Source organism: Panthera pardus, unplaced genomic scaffold, assembly GCF_024362965.1.
Source record: "Panthera pardus isolate Hobbes unplaced genomic scaffold, ASM2436296v1 HiC_scaffold_1, whole genome shotgun sequence".
Lineage (NCBI taxonomy): Eukaryota > Metazoa > Chordata > Mammalia > Carnivora > Felidae > Panthera > Panthera pardus.
Window position 1 is genome coordinate 5,029,427 of NW_026526654.1, and position 10,247 is coordinate 5,039,673.

The 10,247-nt window shown below is 44.9% G+C and overlaps 1 pseudogene; it reads left to right on the forward strand.

Annotated features, from left to right (window-relative positions):
- Positions 1–8,983: 8,983 nt before the first annotated feature.
- Positions 8,984–9,078, forward strand: LOC128776621 (U2 spliceosomal RNA; annotated as a pseudogene).
- The last annotated feature ends 1,169 nt before the right edge of the window (positions 9,079–10,247 follow it).

The following is a 10,247-nucleotide window of genomic DNA, read 5'->3' on the forward strand; positions in this document are numbered from 1 at the left end:
GCATATCCAAATCTTTGAAAACAAAAGTATGTGGTAGACTTCCATAGACTCCAAACCATGCACACTGAATGGGAACAGATAGCAATCACACTGGAAATACCGATGTAGAAAGCAAAAACCACAGGTGACAGTAGGACCTATGGCTGAACCTAGCCAGGTGAGATGCAAACTCAAAGATCATCATTCTCCATAGGATGTGTTCAAACACTTGAGTCCCATAGAATTCAGTTGACCACAATACAATGCCACACTGTCTGGCAAATAAAATGTAAAATCTTAACATCTCTAATAAGAAAAGTTAGCATATATATATATATATATATATATATATATATATATACAGATATGTGTGTGTGTGTGTATTCAATATATGTATATATTTTAAGTTTGTTTTGAAGTTCATTTATTTATTCTGATAGAGCACACAAGCAGGGGAGGGACAGAGAGAGGGCTCCTCACTGACAGTGTGTAGCCTGATGTGGGACTCAACTCACAAACCCATGAAATTATGACCTGAGACAAGACCGAGAGTCAGACGCCCAACCAATTGAGCCACGTAGGTGCCCCATGAAAATATATTCTTAAAAAGTGATGAAAAATTAAAAGGTTCATCTCAACAAGCGGGGCACTTACTAACAATGTTAATAAGCCCCATTTTCTTCTCTAATTGTCCTCAGGCAGTAAGAAATCAGTGCTATGAGGGGTAGGGGCGGGAACTCTTCCCAATTAGATTAAGGTCTTTAGTAAGGAAAGGAAGAATGGACATGAAGTAGTCAACTAGAAGTCTGTGCCACAATCCCTCCCATGCCCCTGTTGAGGAGTCCTAAATTACAGATCTTTGTATCTGTATACAGATGGAGATATGAAGACCATAGATTATTTATCACAAAATACATCACATATGTGAGACACTCCATGTGTCATACATGTATGGATTAAATAAAAAATCCGTATTTCACTTGAACTACAAGGCCAGTGGTTCAAGAGAGATAACCAATGCCAACTAAATGGACACAATGACTTGTCCTTACAAATCTGTATTTGATACTCATTAAGTCATTAATACTTCAGGCTAATTTTTGACACATGTCACTCTTGTAAATATATGAAAAGTTGCTAAAATAAATTGGTTATTTCTGTGACAATGACAACAATGTCACTTAGGGATCATTCTGCCTTCAGAAATGTTAAAATGTGAAAATTTCATACTTGTATATCCAAAACCTTATTCATGAAATAGGAAAATTTCCAACATTGTTGAATCTTTTGTGCATATTTTCAACATGACATCTCTTTTCCACCACAGGCATACTTTTCTCAAGAGAAACTACCAAATATGTAACCATGTCTTGTTTGGTCTCATTTTCAAACCATTCTAGAAATAGGGTTCTATGTTTGACCTGCTTCTGTCATTCAGCAGTGAGACTCACCCATGCTGATGTGCACAGCTGCCAGTGTTGTGTACTATCCCAAGGCACATACATAACCACAATTCATCAATTCTCCAGTTGATGAACATGGGAGAGATTTTCTGTGCTTTGCTCCATAATTCTCATGGTTTTCTTCTGGAACACGTGTGTGAGTTTCCTGCGGGTACTGACCTAGATGTGGAATTGCTTAACTCTAGATGATGGCTTTTCTTACTCTAATTACTGAAACATGGGTCTCTACTCTTTCTCCTCCACCATGAGTATCCTTTCTTTATTAATCCAACAGATGTAACATTTCTGTCAGTCGACCTTCAGAGGAAAAAGAATGAGGAGGGAGAAGGAGGTGCTCCTTGGCTGACAGGATGTGACCTTGAGGACAGCCTGAGGACCCAAAGACAGACAGTGGTGAGGGCGAGGAGCAGCTCTACTGTGGGCTCTAGGAGGAAAGGTGTGAGTGGGACTGTGCCAGGCAGGGAACTGGGGTCTCAGGCGCCAGCTTAGGGGATGTCACAAAATCTTTTGAGGTCATTACTATGCTGTGGAACATGTAAATTAAAAAAGACAATAGTGTTTTATGGTGAAAAGGCAAGTCTTAATTATGCAATGCACAAAGGAAGCTATCTGGAAATAGCTTGCTCTCATGACCCTTATGATGGACTTACATGGTTACCTCCTCCGTGGTCACAGATGGCAAGCCCTCACCACACCCTGCTGACTGCCTGACTGCCTCCATGCTCTTCCCCTCCACACTGTCCCTACCTCACCAATATTATTATTTCTTAGTAAAGAGCTTATCTCACTGAAGCTCTTGCTGTCAGGAACTGGTTTCTGCTGTCTGTGCATTAGGAAGAGCTCTGAAGCTCTGAAGAAACAACTATTGGGAGGGCTCTGAAGAACTGAAAGTGAGTCAGGATGAGAAACAGTGAAGGTAACCCCACTGACAATGAGGAAAGGAAGTTATTTTTATTGTGACCCTCACTTAATTCACTCATGGATTCTACCACTGAACATTATCATTCCTTGTGTTAACAAAAAGCCCACAATCAGGGTACCTGGGTGGCTCAGTCAGTTAAGCAACTGACTCTTGGTTTGGCTAAAGGTCATCATCTCGCCGTGAGTTTGAGCCCCACATTGGGTTCTGTGCTGACAGTGCAGAGCCTCCTTAGGATTCTTTCTCTCTCTCTCTGCCACTCCTGCATTTTCTTTCTCTGTCTCTCTCAAAATAAATAAATAAACTTAAAAGAAATAAAATATTAAAAATTAAAAATTAAAAAAAAAGCCCACAATCAAATACGAACTTGTGCACATGGTATTTGAAGCCTGTGGCAATCTGGACCCACTCATTTTAAACATCTCGTTGGCAACTGCTCCTTCACTGAACTTGAGCCACACTTGACCAGTGAGTGTCTCCTGAACATGTTTCCTCTTTCCCTTTAGCATGTGGTACTGGGGAAGCATTGTTCCAATTCTGACTCATGCTTCAGTTTTATACCCTCAATACAGCTTATCTCCCTACAGAGACTGTGAACCCCTTACAGGCTTTACTCACTAGGTTGCACACCTCACCCTAGCTGGGCATGCACCTGTAAGGGGTCCATTCCCCTTAAGGTGGCTGCCAAGGTAATGCCCTGAATATAAGATGGTCCAATCTCAACACATAGTCTGACATAATTCTCCAAAGTACCCTGATTTTTCCAAGGACGAATGGCTGCCTGACAAGCAGAATTAGCATTTTCATAAGCCGGTTGTTTTACAATAATGGTACCTGCCTCCCCATCAGTAATGATACGACTGACTGCAGTCAAAAGGTGCCCAACAAAATCCTGGTACTTCTCATCTGGTCCTTGCCTAATTTTAGACAATTCCTCAGTTCTGCCCCCTGTAGAGGGGAGTTTTTTCCAAGCTGCAATGGCACAGATATTAATTTGATTATACGCAAATTCAGGATAATTCAGTTGGAGGCCCACATCATAATATTGTCCTGTACCTGTGAGCATGTTGAAATCCACTGGTATGTTAGTTCTTTTATTATACATAGCCTGTTTTTCAGCATTCTCTGCAAATTCTGCTTTCCACAAGAGGTTATCTCCCACACTCAAACAAGCCTGAGCAATGACCTTCCAATCTCCTGGGCATAATGCCTCCCTGCTCAAATTATCAAACGTAGACAGGGTAAAGGGAGCTGTTGGACCATACTGGGCTGTAGAGGATTTCAAATCTTTCAGCAATTTAAAACTGAGGGTGGAGTACACTCTCTGTCCCCCCTGTTGAATAACAGGGTAAGCGTGAAAAGCAGAGGTGTCTTCCCCATACTGTGTTGCTTGATACAGAGTCCGCTGCAAAGGAGTAGCTCCCATAACAGGGTAAGGTTCAGTGGACTGTTGATTCTGAGTAATAGGGAAAGCCAACCGAGGTAAGCCTCTATCTTGTGCCTGAAAAGAAGGTCGTTTTAAAGGTACCTTCTGGACCAGAGGGGTCAAGAAGGCAGGCTTCCTCTGATCTTCCAAATATGGCCCATCATCTCCCTGATCCCCAAAACGAGAGTCATCATTATTTTCTGGATCTTGCATAGATAACTGTTCTAGGAGGGGGAGAGGAGGTAAAGGTGAAGGCACCCGTGACTGTCCCAAAAGGGCATTGAAAGTAGTTTCTGGAGGGAGAGGAGCATCTGAAGTCACTAAGGGTTGGGCTACTTCCGAGCTAAGAGAAACTATTTCAATAGAATCCTGCAGATCAAGGACCTCCAGGATCAAAGACTTTTTAATACGGGTCCAAGTAGACCACAAAGTCCCTGGAACTGCAGCTCCATAAATCTTTATTTGATTCTTAAGTTCCTGACCAACTCGCTGCCAATCCTTTAAATCAACTGTACCCCCGTCTGGAAACCATGAGCAATAATCATGCACTATGTCAAAAAATTCCCTAAGGGCTGACTGAGAAACCTTAATTCCCTTCTCCTTCAAAAGAGCCTGCAAGGCAGTTATAAAATATCCCTGTTCCATAGACTGTTTCTGTCCCATAGTTTTACTCCCGTCTTCTGTGCTGCTGGCACAGTTACCCTGATTCAGATGGCGCGCGGTCCGCTTTCGCTTTCCTTCTTGTTGTCTCAGGTCCCTGTTCGGGCGCCACTTGTCGCGACGGGCGCGACAAACACCGAGATCAGGGTCCTGAGGGTAGGGGAATGTAAGAAAAAAGAGAGAGAAGAAAGTTTGGGAACAGGAAGGTCCCCTGGGCTGATGGCCCAAGTGACGGCTTTATTGTTGCTGTACACAATCTTTTATATCCAGACTCTTATGGGTCAGGCCATTCTAAGAATAAACAGGTTTCATATAATCGCTGCCAACCAAAACATTTAGTTCTGTGTTCCTGATGAATTTTCTAAACAGGTCACAACAAGACCTTGTTGATAAGATTGCTAGCAAAACACAATTCCCATGTTTGTTTCTATCTGACTCGGGGTAGAAAAAGGGAGGTAGCATTACTGCCAACACCTGCAGACCACAGGCGTCAGGAGTTACCTTTCTCAGCCTTGACAAGGCTTTCGTACGCCCTTGAAAGTGGGGGAATGGGAGGGGTAACCACTGGGTTGGCTGAGTCAACAGGGAACATTGCTCGACCCAGTCTCAGCCTGGCACCGGGGCCCGGCCTCCCACAAAGATGAAAGAAGACAAAGAAGAAGAAGGAGGAGGAGGAGGAGGAGGAGGAGGAGGAGGAGGAGAAGGAGGAGGAGAAAGAAGATGGAAGAAGATGAAAGAAGACAAAGAAGGAGGAGAAGGAGGAGGAGGAGAAGAAGATGAAGAAGAAGAAGAAGAAGAAGAAGAAGAAGAAGAAGAAGAAGAAGAAGAAGAAGAAAAGCAGCGGAGGAGGAGGAGGAGGAGGAAGGAGGAGGAGGAAGGAGAAGGAAGAAGATGAGGGAAGGAGTGGGAGAGGGAGACAGAGAGGGAAAGGGAGAAGAAAAGAGGAAGAAGAAGAAGAAAAAAGAAGAAGAAGAAGAAGAAGAAGAAGAAGAAGAAGAAGAAGAAGAAGAAGAAGAAGAAAAGCAGCGGAGGAGGAGGAGGAAGGAGGAGGAGGAAGGAGAAGGAAGAAGACGAGGGAAGGAGGAGTGGGAGAGGGAGATAGAGAGGGAAAGGGAGAAGAAGAAGGAGGAGGAGGAGGAGGAGGAGGAGGAGGAGGAGGAGGAGGATGAGGAGGAGGGGAATTTTAGTTTTCTTCCTGAGGAGCTATCTACTCACTGCACAGTGGAGGTGACCTCCATGCATGTCCCCTCACTCTCAGAGTTCACAGTTCAGAGAGGGGCATAGCCAGTCCACACCAAACTCACAATATGTTTTCTGATTGTGGTGCTCATTTCCTGTGCTATCCGTGATTTTAGCATTTGGGATTCTCTGCAGTGAGAAAAGGAGGGTCCAGTTCCTTCTCCTGTACCATGAGCTACTTAGGCTATCCTTTCCCTCACCCTGATTCACCTTGCACACCTGAGTCCTAGGCATCTGAAAATGAGTGAATGAGGTAAAGCCAACAGAAAGCAAGAAGGGAGGGATATATGGGCACCCACCAGGACCCATTCAGGGTGGAGCTGAGCCTGGAATATTCAGGGAAGGGGGAGCCGTGTCCTTGGCCCTGCAGGCTGCTCTGCTCCTCTGTTTTCTCTCCCCAAGTAGTTCTACGTGACGATAGGGAAGAACTGTCCTCCCCAACCCTACCGAGATGGTCAGGCCTTTGGGTGGGAGTTTGTTCCTTTTCCTTTCTCTGCCCTGAGGCTTCCGCCTGGAGCTGGGAGACTCTGCTCACATTGCCTTCCCTCTGAAGGGCTGACATGAAGGCTTCCACTTTCGAGCCTTCAGTGGTCTCTGTAACAGGTCTGCTGATGGTCTGCCCACACTGCTGCCCCTGAGAGTTACCGGTGCCCCTGGAGCTGCCAAGCAGTCAGGCCCTGTGGGTGCTGGGATCAGAAAAGACTGTGTATTCCTCAGCACACAGCATGTGTGGGAACCATGCTGCTCGACTCCTTCCCCACCAGTGTAAGCAACAGACGTGGCTGCAGACACATCAGCAACCATGGGAAGGCTCTGGATGCTGAGCCGATCTTGGTCCCCTTCTTTGTGGAGCTCCATGGCCTGTGCCGAGTGGAGAAAACAGGGAAGCAGAGAAGAGCATAAGTGAGACTGGAAGGGACTGTCACTTGCCTTCCTGAAGCAAACCACTCAAGAGTTTATAATTAGGAGAGACTTTGAGGTCATCAAGTCCAGCAGATGCAGTAATCCCTGCTCTTGCACCCCCACAGCACTCACCCCACTTTTTGCGCATAGTTCCACTGCCAGAAAAGAACCACTACCATTCACCAGCGACCATCCTCACACTTTTATCTCATACACGTCTTAGCATTTCTGCAAAACAGATTCCTAAAAGTGAGGCTGCTGGTCAAGAGCTATGCCATTTTACAGTCTTATGCTTAAGAACAAAATGTGCACATATACACAGGGCATGCTGCCAGGCCACAGATGTATACAGAAATCAAGGAAAGACTTTCTACTATTTGAAAGTATCCCACAGCAGATCAGATTGCCTGGGCTGTCATGGTCATCGTTCCAGAATGCACTGGACAGCAGGGATGCTGTTGAGGGCATTACAACACTGGGTATGAGATTAGAGGAGGTGACATCTAAGGGACCACAGATATTCAGAAGTACTTGGAACCTTTCCAAGGTAGGAAAGTCTATACACGGTGCCTTATTTGGCCTGAATCCTTCCAAATGAAATGCCTTCTCCCGCTGAGCCTCAGAGAGGAGCCTGGAGGAGACTTAGCAGCTCTTCCAAATCACCCTGGCCCTTCTCCAAGAGTCTCTGCAGAGACTTACTGCTGGGTTCTTCTTGTTCTCCCCCTCCAGCACAGGAATGGAGATGATGTCACCCACCGGCTGGGCCAGGGTCCCACTGTAAGCCTCTACTGGTGGTCTCCGCAGGTACACTAAGTCTTCCCAGCATGCAAACAGATCTTCCTTTGCATCTGGGGGATGCACAATTGTAGGTAAAAAGAGCATCCAGTGACAAGCTTCAAGTGGAACTTTTTTTTTTTGTAATTGTAGATGGATATCTTCACAAACTTCAATGGAAGCAGCCTGTTGGGGAGCAAAGTGGAGGATTAGGTTGGGGCAGATGAGAAGGAGGAGTAAGGGGATCTCTAGGGCTAGTCAGAATTTAATCCTCTCTTGAAGCATTCCATGAGTCCTGTCCACTTGATCTCAGCCCACCTTGATCTCATATCCACCTCCTTAGCACTGACAGGTGCAGTCTGAATTCAGGGTACATCATTTAACTCATCGCACTCCTGACTAAAGCTTGATGGCTCCTGGGGCGTCAAGGTGGTTCAGTTGGTTAAACATCAGACTTCGGCTCAGGTGATGATCTCATGGTTCATGAGTTAGTGCCCCATGTTGGGCTCTGTGCTGACAGCTCAGAGCCTGGAACCTGCTTCAGATTCTGTGTCTCCCTCTCTCTCTGCCCCTCCCCCATTTGCTCACACACACTCTCTATCTCTCAAAAATAGATAAATGTTAAAAAAAAAAAAAAAAAAAAAAAAAACCTTGATGTCTCCTGACCACCTCCCAAAACTGTAGGAATTAACCCCTCACTGCCATGCAAGGCCTCCTACTATTTTTTCCCAGCTTTTCTTCCAGTCTTATTCCCATAACACTTCTTACATAATCAACAACCACTTTCCCAACAAGGCCTTGTGGATCCTATAGCTGTGTCTGATTTCTCCTCCTCTGAATCCACCCCACTGCTACTGGTCTGGCCACAGAGGGCTCTGTGTTATGGGGAATCATGTGCCTGATGGTCATGTTCCTTCTGGATACATCTTACAGGGAGGCACTAAAATTCCTGGACTCACCTGGTCAGCTCCAAGCTCTTTGTGGACTTGAAGCCCTTTCCCTGGGTATCTTGGTCATTTCTGGCACTGACTGCATAGCTCACAGCTGGCTGTGCCAGCAACAAGATATCAGGTATTGTTAGGTTTTGGCTAGTGTATGCAATGCCCACTGTCACCATTTGCACGCTGTTGTGCACATCAATCACTTCTCCTCTTTTGTTGATCTGTTGTTGGAAGAAACAGGAAAAGGGCCTTATCTTACATTCTCTTGCATCTGCACTCCTCTGCTCTGCTCCTAAATAAAGTGGCCACCGCAGTTATTGGCCTGTGGCAAGAACTCAAAGGGATGGTAGCGTTCCCTCACAGGTAGTTCAAGCCCTGTATCAACAGAACTGATTCACATCTCCCTCTGCAATATGACCTGTCATAGGAGCCAAACCCCCCTTCCTCAAGGTGCATGTGTTATTTTCCTACCTAGAAGTGCATGTGATCACTATTAAAATAACAAAAACATGCACAGCTTAAGACCCAGCAATTCAACTTCTGAAAATGTATTCTACATTTACTTGCACACACACAAAGTTGTTCATCACCATAATTTCAATAATAAGACACTGGACATAACTCGAGCACTTCTCAGTAAGTGTCTAAGTAAACAAACTTAGAATTTTCCCCCCAAAATATCGCTTCTCAGCCTTTTGGCTAAGATCAAGTGTAGAGTTTGTGCAAAATGAACGTTTTATTAATTTTTATTTTTAAAAAGCTTTTTCACCTCAAAAATTCTAATGCAAAAAAACAATGAAAGGCAAAGGGATCATTCTGGACTAAAGGATTAAAGAGGTGTGACAATCAAGTGTAATCCATGATTCTGGATTAGGAAATACAGCTATTATTCAGACAAATGAGAAAATGTAACACACATTCTATCAATATCAAATTTCAACAAATTGCATCATGGTTGCATAAGCAAAAGTCCAAGTTCTGAGAAGATGCATGAAGAATTTAAGGATAAAGGGGCATAATGCAACCACTTACGCCAAACTGTCAAATAGTTGAGCAAGATTAATCATTTGTGTCTTGTGTCTGCATGTGTTTACTGATCCCTAATCCTGCCTGTACATTTCAATCAACTGGAAGCTCAGACGCGTCTGCTGCCCAGAGAGCCTTAGTCATTCCACAGGAATCTTGGGAGTGGGTACTGGGTATAGTGTTTCCTACACTTTGTGGGTAATTCCAAGGACTTGTCGAGGTTGAGAATCAATGATAAATCATGCAGCTCCCTGGCTGGTCCTCATGTGTTTCCTTTCCCCTCCTCTCCCACACTCACAAGGTGTGTAGTTGCTCACACCCAACATCTGGTTTGTACTGCCATGACCCACACCTTCATCCAGAAACCAGTACACACTAGAAATTCCTTGAGCTGAAATCCAGAAAACCTGGGCCTCAGCCACCTGATGGTCTGAGAAACTCACTTTACTCTCTGGAACTCAGTTTGCTCCTGAGCAAAATGGGGATGTCTGTTGTGCCTGCATAGGAAGGTTGTTGTGAGGCTCACAGGAAATGGACACCAAATTGCTTTTTGCTTTGGATATTGGAGATAATCAGAAAAATAAGAAGAACTGTGGAGCCTCAAGTTCCTATGACACACTGAACGAGAAAAAGCAAGCTGCAAATGGCACAGCCCGTGTGAAATCATGTCGAACATCCATATGTACGAGATGAGAAGACTGCACTGTGCCTCCCAGAGTCATAAAGCATTTAGTAAGCATATAGAAGGGGACAGAGGCATCTGGGAGGCTCAGTCGGTTAAGCTTCTACCTCTTGGTTTCACCTCAGGTCATGATCTTGCGGTTGTGAGTTCGAGACCCACATCAGGCTCTGCACTAACAGCGTGGAGCCTGCTTGGATTCTCTCTCTCTCTCTCTCTCTCTCTGCCTGTCTCCTGC